The sequence below is a fragment of the Rhodamnia argentea genome, chromosome 5, assembly GCF_020921035.1.
Source record: "Rhodamnia argentea isolate NSW1041297 chromosome 5, ASM2092103v1, whole genome shotgun sequence".
Taxonomy (NCBI): domain Eukaryota; kingdom Viridiplantae; phylum Streptophyta; class Magnoliopsida; order Myrtales; family Myrtaceae; genus Rhodamnia; species Rhodamnia argentea.
The window spans coordinates 29,802,254-29,817,943 of NC_063154.1; the positions used below are offsets into that span (position 1 = coordinate 29,802,254).

General features: G+C 37.4%; 1 protein-coding gene and 1 long non-coding RNA gene across 2 annotated transcripts in view; one reads left to right on the forward strand and one right to left on the reverse strand.

The window, feature by feature from the left end:
- LOC125315325 overlaps window positions 1-15,690 on the forward strand; it is a 213,988-nt gene that overhangs the window by 186,119 nt on the left and 12,179 nt on the right. The gene's annotated exons all lie outside the window — the stretch shown is intronic.
- LOC115734015 lies at window positions 3,661-4,718 on the reverse strand. Its single transcript, XR_007198500.1, has 2 exons — window positions 4,535-4,718; window positions 3,661-4,178 (listed from the first exon to the last, which is right to left on the reverse strand). It is a non-coding gene; the product is annotated as an uncharacterized LOC115734015 (long non-coding RNA).

Here is a 15,690-nt window from a genome sequence, read left to right on the forward strand (position 1 = left end):
TTTCCGACACACGTACAATCTGGAAATTTCACCCAAAAGTAGTCCCTTTTGAGCTCGGTTCGCTAGAGACTGCTCCCAAACGATCTCTTTTTGGATAACCTCCAGGCTTCCTTTGATGTGCAGAACGTGAAGACCCTCCTTGTCCTTTTGTCTTTTATGGCGTCTCTTCCTTACTTGCAGCTCCTGGATTAAGGATTAAAAAGCACCGAGAGAGCTCTCTCTTCTTTTGTCATGAAGCGCCCTGTGGAGGTCAGAATGTGAGCACCCTCAATGGCCGTGAACTCGATGTTGCACCCTCCGAACCTAAAAACGTGAAAAGAAGACTTTTCTCTTTGGCCGTGTGTGACAATTGATTGGCCTCCTCTCTTTCATGTGACCTAGCCATGTTTATATAGAGAAACCCTAGGTCAAAATCTGATAATGCGGGCTTAAGTTTTGGCCTTATTTGATCAGTAAACTTTAATTAAAAGGCCTTTTTCGAAATCAAAATTTAGTGGATTGAAAATTAGACCCTAGGCCTTGTCATTTTCGACACTTGCTCCCTTATGATGGCCGAATTATGGAATATGGGCTCCGGTCTTCCGCATGTCAATCCGAATCCAAATCCTATCATCGGCGCGAAATAACACAAATGCAATGCATGCTTAAGTTATATAGCAATACATGAAAACTAATTTTTTTTTTTGTGAGAATCAAGGTTAATTCTCATTTTTGTGAAAATAATTTAAGAAAAATCAAAATTTAGGTGTTAACTGAAGTCTAGATGGTTTCTCACTGAAGAGAAAGGAGAAGGATGAATTGCATCTAAATTCATATCATCACAAGCCCTCCAAAGCGATGAAATCGGATTCCGTGAATTTGGTCGATGATGCTACTACTTCACGTGCAATTGTGCTCGGATTGGGCTCCGAAACAAAAGGCTTCCGAGCCGATCGAGGAGCGACACTTTTGCCACAAGATTCGGAAGGTGTGTGCATCTTAGCCTATTAGTAATGCATATGTTTTGTGTCATTTTTTCTTATGCTGCCCGCCCGACTAATTCGGGTAGGATGGAAAATTCCAAAGGCAAGGTGAGCCCCGCCATGCTGGCTTCTCTTAGCTCTGCTTCTGAACCTTCGCGGGTAACTATGGCTCTCGAAGCGGCCGGCAAGTACGAGCTGCAGTATCCTTCCTTCACAGTAGTTATCCGGGCACATCATCAATTGAAGAATGGTGTGGTAAGAAAACATCCCAAGATAATGTTGTTCTTATGTGCAAAATTTGGACGGGAATGAAATCAATTACCTTCTCGTAATGGACCATCATTTTCCTACATGGTCCCCGGTTTGCCTGTGAGATTATAAAAATGTAGTCTGGATAACATTTCTTGAGTTTGTCATCATGCCTTTTATGTTCTTACTTATTGTTGACGCCTAAATTTTGACTAATTTATTTTTTGCATAAAAATTATAAAAATCATCTCACATATTTATTTTTAGCGTACATTGCATTGGCATATAATTGGGCAAGCAGAACACTTAATTTAGCATGCGTCTAGACTAGGCACGGGATGGAAAAATACACCGAGAAGATTTGAAATTTCAGGGACTGTATTGCAAATACTTAAAACTTCAGGGACTGTATTGCAAATACTTGAAACTTCGGGGACTGCATTGCAAATACCAAAAGAAGATGGAGAAAGGAAGATGGTGAAGAAAAGATAATGAAAGGAAGATGGTGAAGAGAAGATAAAGAAGAGAAGATAAAGAAAGGAAGATGGTGAAGGGAAGATGAAGAAGAGAAGATGAATATGAAGAAGGGAAGATGAAAATGGAAGGTGAAGAAATGAAGATGAAGAAGAGAAGATGAAAATGGAAGGTGAAGAAGTGAAGATGAAGAATGAAGGATGGAGAACTTTGCCTATAAAAGAGGAGTAGAATTGAGAGAGTTGAAGGGGAGAGTGGAAGAGAATTTTTGTGATAGAGAAGGTAGAGAACTCTTGAGAAGAGTTTTAAGGAGAGAGTGGAAGAGAATTGAGAGAGTTTTGAGAGAGTTTTTGAGAGGAATTTTTAGAGAGGAAAAAGAGAGTTCTTGAGAAAAATCAGAAGAGAAAATTCGAGAGTGAAGAAAAGAGTTTTAGTCGAGCGTCATCTTCGACAAGTCCCGACACATATTTCGCCCCTCGCCACCCAACAACGCCATTGCTTGCCATTTTCGACGACAGCCGCGTTCTTCCAGCTCCGAGATCTTGAAGGGAACTATAACGTGTATGTGAGTAAGATTTTGTGTAATAGAAGGTAATCCTTTCCATTTCGATCTACAAAAATGTAATCGTTTGGTTTGAACATTTGTTTGTTTATTTTAGACATGCCATGTGTTCCAAATTTTAGCATTATTACATGTTAATTTATTTTTGTAAATACTCGTGATTGGCTGCGTTTTCTTTCTTTCTAAATCACTCATGGTGTATATCGTACAAAGTTCAATGTTTTACATCCCCATAGAAAAGAAGAAAAAATCAAAAAAATTGCATCTTTGAATTTCAAGTAAAATCCATCAAAATTGCCAAATCAAATATTTTTCATGAAAATGGTACCGAAAGGGCGTTAGAGTAATCTAGCGTAACCAAATCCCCGAATTCAAAATCTCTGGTTCGCGGAAATAAGATAGTTTTCTCCCGCTATTTTATTTAGGTTTCTAATCAACCTACCGAAAATGATTAGTGGCGACTCCAAATTCAAATCACATTGCATGTTAATTATTTGAACCTTAAGTTGCGATTTGGTATGGACTTGGGAGAGTCCGAGTTAGGTTAGTTAATTAATTAACCTGATAATCCATTAGCCCGAAAATTAACTTGTTTATTTTTTTAGGTCGCGACACTTATAGAACATTTGTTGATAAAAAATCAACTTGCAGACCGTCCCAGGCAGTTTTTTTAAGGGACACATCAATAGAAGAATACAAACTGCAACTCTTAAATATACGGACGGATCATGGCCAGTGAAGCTCATGTACTACCCACAACATGGCTCGGGAAAGCTCTCTGCCGGTTGGCGCGCATTTCAGAAAGGAACTTCCCTGAAGGAAGGAGATGCCTGCGTGTTCGAGCTTGTTAGGATTGATAATATTGAACTCAAAGTCTCTATTTTGAGAAGGAATGTCGAGACTTAGGTGTGAACTTTGGTATCCCTGCAGAAAAATCTCTGCTTCGCCAAGTTTTGTTTTGTTAATCTGATCAAAGAAAGCAAGAAATTGAATGGTGATGTATTTCCTAATGTTTTTGGGAGACTAGTGAACATTACACGGAAATTGCATCTTCGAAAATTCCAAGTACGTGTCTTAATTCGCGAAGTATAAACCGAACTCGTTCGTAGCGTGGAGAGTTGATCTAACAGAGACTTTAGTGTACTCCTACAAGCAATATCTGTCACCATTGAGGTGGTCACAGAAAAGGAAAGAAATAATGTCTTGCACCAACTCTGTTTTCATGAAAATTGCAATGGTCTCTGGAGATCGATACAAATAGATTCAAGGAAAGGTGAATAAGGGATAAATCCTGCACCAACTCTGTTTTCATGAAATATTCAATGGTCTCTAGAGATCAATACACCCAGATTCGAGGAAAGGTGGTGAATAAACATGAATCCTGCCATCCATCAATAACACAAAAGGAAATTCCAATAAGAGGCTAGTCTTTCCCCATTTCGCCTTACAAAATGGATGAATGACATCAAGAGAACAATTATGAATATTATAACAATTATAAACCTGAATCGCCCTAAAATTTTCAGAACTCATGGTCGGCAGGCATCCCGATGTTCTTGACCTTAGGGCTTAAAAAATAAAGTCATAATACCATCTGTCAGTTAACTTGCTTGAATCCCCCCAAAGAAATCATCAGCAGTCGAACTATCCAGCAGCTCCTATGAGTCGAACACGGCCAGATCAGAAGAAACAGTACTACTCGGCTTGCCGTTTTTGCTTATGAGATTGCTGAAGCGGCCATTGACTTCTGCACCATAGATGTGCCCCATCTTGGAGCGTTTTGTCTCCAAGTATCTCTTGTTCTCCTCTGTCATTGGAGTTACTAGAGGGACTCTCCCAGCAATAGCCAAGCCGTAACCTTTAAGCCCCACATACTTTGACGGATTGTTCATCATCAGCTTCATCGTCCTGACTCCGAGGTCACGCAACATCTGCAGTATTAGTCAATACGTTAAGCACCATATGCTATGAAAAGTTTGATGATGGAGTGATTCTTTCTACTAATCAAATCTCGTCTTTTTAAGATGAGAATTTGAAGCTCTGCTTTAGTCACCAGCTTCCTCTAATAGTCCTACACATCATGTACAATTTCTGAAATGGTCACTGAAATTCATCTACCTTTTAAATTTAGGATGACGGTGTTAGTTTATTGATCTTCTCTATTCCACAAAGCCTATAATGACAATGACCATGAACCAACCTCATTCAGAAGCTAAATTATTTAGGACCTCTCACATCGTTGTAGTTTTTGACTTAAGTAAGAAATACCTGAGCACCAATTCCATACTCTCTAGAGTCAACTGGCAACCCGAGCTCCACATTTGCTTCCATGGTGTCGCGCCCATTGTCCTGCAGGTTACAGGCACGTAGTTTGTGCCCCAAACCTATGCCTCTTCCTTTATGCCCTCCGAGGTACACCAGCACTCCCCTACCAGCCGCTTCTACCTGCTGCATCGCCTGTGCAAGCTGGTTGCCGCTGTCGCATATAGCAGGTCCAAATATGTCTCCTGTGAGGCATTCTGAGTGTACCCTCACAAGGATATCTTGGCCATCTCCAATATCACCCTGCACAGACGTTAAACTACGAAGTATGATGGGAAATATTGCTGTCTGAAGGGAGGACAGTAAATAACGAAAACTAAAGGACTAAAGGATATTATTCCAAATAAAAGTTACGGCATTCCAATATCAATTGCACACATTTGCAAGCCCCTTTTCAATCCTTTCATAAACTATAATAATTTCATAAATGCACTGCCACAAACAAGAGTCTCAGTGTTCACAACTAATCCATATGAAACTCTCTGTATATTAGTTTCTGAATTCATTCGAATGGTTTTTAGCAGTAAACTCATAATTTATCTCACCTTGACCATTTGCAATGTTCTCAATTCCTTCTGATATCGATCTCTAGCAATAGGCCATGAACGGCCCATGCATTGTCAGTAATCTTGCAGCAGCAGCAGCATGCGCAACTGATTCATTTCTTTTCCGGCAGTTGCTATGTATTTATGTTTTCAATGAGTAGTGAAATCATTTCTCGATCCTACAGTACAAGAAGATTCCCTATATACAAGTGAGAGTACAACAGAGAAACCTAAATTGGAAGGAAGACGGCTTTGAAATGGAGGGAGTACCAGAGCGCAAGACCGAGAGCGAAATCATGACAAAATCAGGCACTTATTTCTTAGGGCAGACAACATCATCAATCTTCTCTTCTGATGGCATCAACTCGATTTGGGGGAAGCTTTGAGTAATTGTTCAGATTCGCAAGCAACCAAGAGGTTTGGCAATACTGGTATTAAGATCGAACCATTGCTCGTACACTCTCACCATTCACCTAAAAAAATCTGATATTTTGTTGATGCTCACGTTCTGTTTCCATGCCCAGTAGATCCTGCTCTGTCTCGAAAGCATATATTAAATCCTGCTCTGTCTCGAAAGCATATATTAAATCCTGCTGTGGGATTTAGTCATTGCTTTGGATGCTTGATTGTGTATTGGTCCCAGCAAAGACCTGATGCAGAGCCCCTAATTTATGCTTAATGTTTTATAGGAAGATGGTTGTACAGTTCTCCAACGGTATGATCCTGAAAGTTCTGGTCACGACAAGTTATATAGAAGTCGATGGCTCAGTAAGAGAACTCGAAGGAGAAGATTCAACTGATAGAGGCGAGCGAGAAAGTGATACTTTAGAGAATAAAGCAACTCGAAGAGAAAGATTAACGGTTACTGTATGTCAATGTCAAAAATGGACGAGAGTAATCTGCTTCGCTTGAAATAATGTTGCCTCTCTGAGATTACGCATCGTTATAGCTTTTGTCTTCCTCGAATTATTCTCAACACCTGCACCACCTCTCCCAGTACCAGCCTCACTACCCATTCACTTCGTCCCTTTTTGCCTATACCATGCAAGTATCAATCTGAACAGTGCTGCCCATTTACCAGTAACTAAAGCAGTATAGAACGAAATGTAGATGTACAGCAGATGATCCTGCAACAACTTCAGCTGGTTGATCAACTTTCTTGGGTCCAACCGTTAGCAACTAATGCACTTCAACTGCAACCAATTTCGTAGTTTTCTTTTGAGCTGGCTTTTCACCATCATTGTTCTTAGCCTGTGAACATATTAGGATGTTATGGCCATAGTGCTTCATCGTGGACGGTGAAAGTTAAGGATTCATCCTGAGTTGGTTTTCTATGGCTCTGCAGAAGGGTCCTGCTGCTTTTGAATTAGCCAGCGAATTTCAATTGGAGCATCCCTCTTTTCAAGTTGGTGGTGTAGCCGACTTATATGAAGAGACGCGTGCCAAGATCCCGTTCCTGTCTCTTCCGAAAGCATATTTAACGTCTAATTTCAGTAAGAAAGCTTGCGACAAGGTAACCTGATTAAGATCGATGGCTTTCATTAGCTAGTTAAAGGTTGCTCCTTGAAGCTGCTCAAGTCAGCAATCTGTATTGTTTGTGCTTCTCTCATCAGTTTATGCTCATGTCATAAATTGGTGGTTCAACATGCGTATTCCAAGGGTGTTCCTCACGGATTCATCAAGAAACATATACAGGAAAACAAGAGTGTAGCGTGGAACAAGTGATCGAACAATAAATAGACAGAACAAGAAAATAAATCGAACATCAAATATATGTGGTTCGGTCGTAGAGACCTACGTCCACGGAGAGAGCAGCAACGAATTCCACTACAGAACAAGCAATACACGGAGATTACAAACCTTACTCGAGTCACTCAAACACTCTCAGTGTTTCCCAATCCGAATTGGCAATTACATCCGAGAACTCACGCGATGTTTAGCCCCACAGTTCATCGCGAAATAATCTCTCAATCTCATAAAAGAATTACACAAATCTTAAACTCACAAGATTTTAATCGGCTTCGACATTTGAATTCTTGATGTAATTTCACAGACAAAATCAACGACGAAGTTAACCCACTGCAAAGCGCTCGTCACTGGCGCTTCTTCAAGACTGCACGTTTTTTTCGTGTCTAACTTAAACCCCACAAGTACATACTATAGAATATATGTACTCTGCCCAAAGGGAAAAACAAGACCGACTTCTGCGGGGACTAATCCGTATCTTCCTTTTCTTCTCATCTTTTACTGATCAAGTCAAACTCCAAAGAAAACAAAGTCCACTTGGACTTTCCAATTGAAGGCCAAGATCAAAACCGCATATCAAAGTGCATCCAATAAAATTCCTTTGCCGAATCCCACTGCACTGTCCTTTTATGTTTATTTTCTGCGTGGACTCGAACTCTCGAAGGAAGTAACCATATTCTGTTTGAGTCGATTTCCATCGTCCGCAAAAATTCCAAATTCTACTTCAATCTTGCAGATAACTCTTATCCACAAGTTACCTAAATTTCAGATTTTTTTTTTTGTCGGGCTCAAACTTGACACATATTCTAACAAAGTGATGTAGAACATTTGGCGCGTGATTTCTTGGAGAAGCATGATCGGTAGAAATTAGGGCGATTCCGCGGCTAATTCAGCGATCGATTATGGCGAGCTCGGATTTCATTCAAATTTGGTTGGTTGAAGCAAAACGGCCATCCGATCAATACTCACTGCTATGCTGGGATGTACGTTGCATTTTCGCGTTTCAGAATTGTTTAGATAAGTTTTCAAGCAATTTTCTATTTTAGGACACCTTGCGATATAGATAATCGCAATATTCGATTTGAATTCCATTTTGATTTGATTAGATTTAATTAGTATTATCTCGTTTTATGTTATCCTAGTTCTCGGAGGAGTTATATCTATATAAAGGGCGTCCATTCTATGTAATCGACACGAATTATTCTATCAATTTTAGTATATTCCTTTGGAAAGCTTTTTTTGTAATCACTTCCACTTCGTCACAAAGAGAATTATGACTCATGTATTCGGACAAATCATGGCTAGTGTTGTCCAGTAGCAATCCACATGCCCTAACGGTTTTCTTCTCTGTCGATTGGTCCGCATTGTGAGAGAAACACATCTGCATGCGAGAGACATTTGTGTTTTTGAGCTCGTTGATCGGGATGATATCGAGCTCATAGTCTCCGTGATGGAAGAATCTGATAAGGACCCGATCACCATTGATTGAGTTGAACATTAGATATTTTTCAATATCGGTAGTAAATTTTTCTAGTAAATTTCATGTGGTTAGGGAATTTCATTATGCTTGGACAAGTGGCAGTGGCGTGAGTATTTGGAGTTAAATTTTGTAACTGAATTCCTCTAAAGATTAGTCATCCATGGTTCATTTGTTTGGTTATCAACCATAACAACAAATTAGGGACGTCTTATGGTGCTAGTGATGATCTAAAATGAATTGGGCTGACGAACAGTTGAGAGGCCTCAAAATAAATTGGGCTTATCATGGAAACTTAACCGAGATAATGGTCCAACTTTAGCTTTAAGGTATTTTCATGCAACCTCTTTTGCTTTTATTGATGTTTCTGGCCCACTTAGATTTCTGTGGAAAAGTATGTCCTCTTGTCTTCATGCCTGATTTATCTTTATTTTATTGGGGACCAAAGGACGAAGAACCCTTTTTTTTTTTTTAACATCATAATCCAGCTTGGTGCACATGGTCACCTAACAATAAGTGAATCAAATCGCGTGCAAGGCATGCACCCAAGACGAAAAGGTATTGGCATTAGTGCATTTTGTACTAGGCAGTAGCGTTCCCACCAAAAACTAATCTTTGGAATCGAGGAAATTAAGATGCAAAAGGGAATCTTTCATTTGATTATAATTATTATGAACCTCAAATCCGAGTTAGGGGAAAAAAAAAAAGGGGCTTGAAAGGCACAAAGAAACAAAGACCCAAGTTGGCTCGACAAACAACAAAAATTTTAAGCAAAGTAAATGTCCTACCTAGTAAGAAGATCCGCATTCCACGGTCTGAAAAATTACGATGAGATACTACACAAAAAAGAAAAATAATCGCGTGAAGAGCAAAGTCATTGGATACGACGCACTCGTTCACATGGATACCAAGATGTCCGTTTCTTTCACAAAGACTATATTTTCATGTATTATTCTCAATGTTAGTTTAATATATTTTGCCTTTGTTCCCTCTTCAAGTTATTCTTAAATTTTTAAGTTCTTAAGTTTGTTATATCATGATTATTTGTCAACACTTCTTTTTACTACGCACAAACTATATAGGCATTCATGTCGAAATAGAGAAATATTGACGGTCTCATACTTTAACATTCTTGTGACAAAAATTGGAAGAAATTACTATAAAAGACAATATGATAATGGTAAGTTAATGATGTCATTTTCTGAAGAAAGGATATACAATGCAAGTCTTAATATTAGGTGTAAGTTAGCCCAAGTCTTAATATGTTAATAGGCAAAATGACACAAATAATCCCTGAACTTTGAATTAATATGCAATGTAATCCCTGAACTTTTTATTTGACCAATATGGTCCTCGAACTTTAACCCAATATGCAATGTGGTCTTTGAACTTTTAATTTGACTAATATGGTCTCTAAACTTTTGAAACATTTTCAACGTAGAACATGAACTTGAATAAATGGAAGGACTGCATTAAACACCTTCCTTTAACTCCCGGACAAAGTTGAACATATTCAAAAGTTCAGGGACCATCTTATTCAAATTAAAAGTTGAGAGACTATATTGCACATTGGGTTAAAATTCAGGGACCATATTAATCAAATTAAAAATTTAGAGACTACATTGTACATTGAGTCAAAGTTCGGGGACTATTTGTATCATTCAATAGAATATTAACAAAAGTTGCCGTCCAATATATAGAAACAAATACAGCCATTTTATCTTTTAGAGCTATTTCGATCTGTATACGATTTTAAAACTTAAACTTCAATTTTTTTTTCCTGTTCAATAACCTTAAACCTAATGTTACTTCTATCGTTTTATTATGATCTCCCTGCACAAGGAGGGCGTTTGGAACTAGCACCTACCAATGTTTGTCCATTATGGATGAAGGAAAGGATCCGGAGACTCGGATAATGGGAATGGTGACTGTCAATTAAATGAACAATAGGACAATTACTGCATAACCTAGCAAATCATATTCCCATTACCATCTTCAACTTTAAATTCGACAGTATTGGGAGGCACCATCTTCGCCATTATAGTGGCAATGTATTTTTTTCGCTCGTTTTATTAAACTCAAAATGGGTTGAATATGGATATGACACAAATTCATAAGACCCACATAGAGTTGAGTTTTGACGTCATAAATTCATTTCGAATGGTTTTTAGAATTCTAGTGATATACATGTCACGTCTATGTGGCCTGGTCTTGCCCGTTTGGTCTCTTTATTGATTACATTTGTCGTATCGATGATGACAGACTGTATAACGTGCGTGGGTGGGTGTGGCCTGTCCTTTTCCATTTGTTCTCTTAATTACATTTTGTTTTATGAATAATGATAGACAATAAAAATTACTTATTAAACAAGCGATAATCCAAGTCGAATCATTTTCTTACTTTAACAGCTGGTAGTCATTTTTAATTATATTCTTTGACCCGGTTGATGGTTTTTCAATTGAAATATTATTATGGAAAGAAATCAAGCAAAGAATTCAGTTTAAGTCCGCAATTGTTGTCCTCATTGAGAAGACCGAGAGCGGTCATTTTTTAATTTTACGCTCCGCTAGCGACGACTTGGAGCAGTGTGCTGCCAAGTTTTCAGCTTCCCAAGGAATTAATTAAGGTGAGATGATCGAGCTGCATAATTCATACTCATCTCCTCTTTCTTTCTTGTGATTTATGGTCTTTGTTAAGGTTCTGAACCGTTGGATTGCTAGTATGAATGATCATGCTCAGCTGATAAATTTTAGTTTATCTTGTTAATCACAAATTTTGAATGTTATGAGTCCCACGTGAGATCGAATAAAATACAAGTGTTTTGATATGCAACATCCAGTAGCGTGAGAAGTCCTAATTCATCACGCTCTTGCTGAATGCTAGCATTGTCTTATCGACTGGGTATTGCAATCGGTCATTCAAGGTTTTATATGCATTTCGAGCCTTAATCGTCGCCCGGTTTTGGTTTAGACAAGCGCCCACATACAAATATCGATGGAAGTACTAACAGTACGAAAGAAATTATAGATGTTATTTATCACAATCGTTTATCTATACTTATCAAAATTATGTATTTTTCTTAAGTACTCTGGAAATTCCAAGGGTCCACATGTGCTTTTGCCTTGGCACAAGGCACAAACAGGAAAAATAGGTGCGACTCTTTACTTTTTGACAAAGAGTTTCCTCCTATAAAATGGTAAACAGGATGCTTGATTTACCTTTATTTCCGTGGGTATCAAAGGAGGAAGGCCCTTTTGTTACGTCATAATCCGAATTGGCGCACAGGGTCACCTAGCAATACGTGAATTAAATCTTGTGGTGACTTAAGGGTCTTGTCAATTTATTGATTAAAAATATTAGTTGGCGGTAATTGTATATGGAGTTTTTTTTTTGTTAAACTTTTAAGCTTATTTTTAAATTTATTTTAAATGAAATATGTAATATAGTCCATGAAATTTTAATTTAACCAATATGATTCCTGAACTTTAACCCAATATGCAATGTAGTCCTTGAAAGTTCAACTTGACCAATATGGTCCCCGACCTTTTAAAACATGTTCAACTTAATCCCTAAACTTGAATCAATGAAAGGACTATATTGAACATCTTTTTTTAATTCAAGGACTAAGTTGGCAAGGACTATCTTGATCAAACTAAAAGTTTATAGATTACATTGCACAATGGGTTAAAGTTCATGAACTACATTGCACATTGAATCAAAGTTCAGGAACTATTTGTGTCATTAAGTAGAATATTAACAGAAATTGCTACCCAATATATAGAAAAAAAAATATGGCCATTTTATTTTTGAGAGCTGTTTCGATCTGTATACCATTTTGAAACTTAAACATCAATTTTTTTCCCTGTTCAATAAGCTTAAATATAATGTTACTTCTTACGTTTTATTATGATCTCATTGACCTGCACAAGGAGGGGGTTTGAAACTAGTACCTGCCAATGTTTGTCCATTAGGGATGAAAGAGAGGATCCGGAGACTCGGACAATGGGAGTGGTGGCTGTCAATTAAATGAACAATAGGACAATTACTGCATAACCTAGCAAATCATATTCCCATTACCATCTTCAACTTTAAATTCGACAGTATTGGGAGGCACCAAAAGGAATCTTCGCCATTATAGTGGCAATGTATTTTTTTTGCTCGTTTTATTAAACTCAAAATGGGTTGAATATGGATATGACACAAATCCATAAGACCCACATAGAGTTGAGTTTTGACGTCATAAATTCATTTCGAATTGTTTTTAGAATTCTAGTGATATACATGTCACGTCTATGTGGCCTGGTCTTGCCCGTTTGGTCTCTTTATTGATTACATTTGTCGTATCGATGATGACAGACTGTATAACGTGCGTGGGTGGATGTGGCCTGTCCTTTTCCATTTGTTCTCTTAATTACATTTTGTTTTATGAACAATGATAGACAATAAAAATTACTTATTAAACAAGCGATAATCCAAGTTGAATCATTTTCTTACTTTGACAGCTGGTAGTCATTTTTATTATATTCTTTGAACCGGTTGATGGGATTTCAATTGAAATATTATTATGTGAAGAAATCAAGCAAAGAATTCAGTTTGAGTCCGCAATTGTTGTCCTAATTGAGAAGACCGAGAACGGTCAATTTTTTAATTTCACGCTTGGCTAGTGACGACTTGGAGCAGTGTGCTGCCAAGTTTTCGGCTTCCCAAGGAATTAACTAAGGTGAGAATGTGAGATGATCGAGCTGCATAATTCATACTCATCTCCTCTTTCTTTCTTGTGATTTATGGTCTTTGTTAAGGTTCTGAACCGTTGGATTGCTAGTATGAATGATCATGCTCAGCTGATAAATTTTAGTTTATCTCGATTAATCGCAAATTTTGAATGTTATGAGTACCACGTGAGATCGAATAAAATACAAGTGTTTTGATATGCAACATTCAGTAGCGTGAGAAGTGCTAATTCACAACGTGCTTTTGCTGAATGCTAGCATTATCTTATCGGCTAGGTATTGCAATCAGTCATTGAAGGTTGTATATGCATTTCAAGCTTTAATTGCCGCCCGGTTTTGGTTTAGACAAGTGCCCACATACAAATATCGACGGAAGTACTAATAGTACGAAAGAAATTAAAGATGTTATTTATCACAATCGTTTATCTATACTTATCAAAATTATGTATTTTTCTTAAGTACTCTGGAAATTCGAAGGGTCTACATGTGCTTTTGCCTTGGTACAAAGGCACAAACAGGAAAAATAGCACACGTTATTGGAACCCCTTTTTCCCAAGAAATCAGGAGTTAGACCCTTACAGTGAAGGCTTGGGGTTTAGAGAAAAGTCATGATTCTGTCCCACCATTACTATGCACTGCAGAGGCAGATTGTGCAAAAACACCAAGGGCCACGTTGTACTTTGCATCACTATGCGTACGTCCATCTTCACTTACCATTGCCCCGAACTTAATTTTTCTCTCGGAAAAAGGCCCAAATTTTAAGTGCGGCTTCAAATTTATCTCGAATTTTGTTTTATCTAAAAAATCACAAGTTTGAATCCCAACTTGACGTGATATTTTCACATCGATAAAAAAAATCGCATTAGTAAAGTAATAAGACGATAGGTACGGATTGACATTGCATTTTCATGTGGATAACAATTCTACCCCAATAAAAAAGTCCTTCAAAATGAAGTCGTTTTAGAATATGAAAATTAGATACGACTAATGGTAATTTTTGGACAAAAGGCTAATGGAATATAAATGAGATTTGGGATCGATACTAAAGTTTAGGGTATTTTCTGAAATAAAAAAAAAAGTTCGGAATAGATTTGAGACTGAATCTAAAATTGGAAATTTTTTTTTAGATTAAAAAAAACGTTCGGAATAAATTTAGGACTTAATCTAAAATTGAGAGTTTTTTTTAAGAGGATGAGGCTATTTTTTATCACACAAAAAAGGGCAGTTGTCAAAGAAAATCGCGACTTCCAAATTTCGAAGAAGAGACCTCGTGCGGGGCTCGAAAGAGTGAATAAATATTGCTAATTTAAACCATAATACATGGCAGATGCAGATACATTATGGGGACATGTGCGGTCTAGACTAAAGTCACATCACGTCAAAGTCACGACTATTGCACTCGACCTTCATTGCAGTCTTTGAAGACAATACACTAAAAAACAAAGACTTATTTTCAACTAATAGTCAAGCGATAATCATGAAGCGATCGAGAGTGACAGCCATCTTTCTTTAAATTTTATTTTGGCACAGTGACGACGTGGAGTAGTCTGCTACCATTCAACTTCTTGAGTCCATCTCCACCCTCAGCATTACATTCCATGCCCATCTCTCCTCTTTCTTCCTCGGCGTGGCGTTTGGGTCGTTCTTAAGGTTCTATATCGTTGGATTGCTGGTACTAAATCTTCGCCGTTGATCCCTCGTCCTTTCCTGGGCACAACCATTCTTCCTCTTCCTCCTCTTCTTTCTTCTCCAGTATCTGGGTCATCATTCTCTCCGTCTCTCCGTTTTCTCGCTCTTTGCTTCTGGTATTGAGAGATGTGCTATCAATAGAAACGAAATGGGTTATGTACGCATAACAGTTTTTTAGTATTTGTGAGAATAATAGTACGCGTGAGATACAAATTCTTTAAAAAGTGAACCTCATAATAACACTTAATTAATCATTATTATTTTTTTCGTGGTTCAAAACATACTATGAATTTTATAATCATCCAAAAATTGATACATAATTAATTCTCAAATGAAATCTACTTTTTGTCTTGTAAAAATGACGGCTATCAAAGAAAATCACCGTATGTAAGTTTCGCCTCGTCTGAACTGTACATGAAAAAGTGACTCCCCCCGGCTTGTATACACTTCGGCAAACCCTTTTGAACTTCAATCGTATTCTTCTCTTGAATTTTAATTGTCCGGGCAGGAATTTAAGCCTAACCTACTGCCTTCTTTGGTTTGACCATTAAAACTACCCCAAATTATGTTTTTCAACCTAAGGCTCTTTTTATTCTGTAGAAAATGAAAGATTCGAAAAATATTTTTTAAAATATAATTGTTTGTATGGCTTGAAATAATTAGCTAATTAAAAATATTCATATTGTCGACGACAATTTACATATGAATATTTTCGTGAAAGATAAAAAGTTTTCTTTATTGATTCATTTTTATAAGCAATATAAATGTTCATCTTTAGAAAAATATTTTTTAAATCATTCATTTTTTGTGAAATAAAAACAACCCAAATTAATATATTTTATTATATTTTTTTGCTTTTCTTTTGGTTAATCTTTATTTGGTTGGATTGATTGGTTTTTGTTGATATTGCTATGATAAAACAAAAATAGCACTA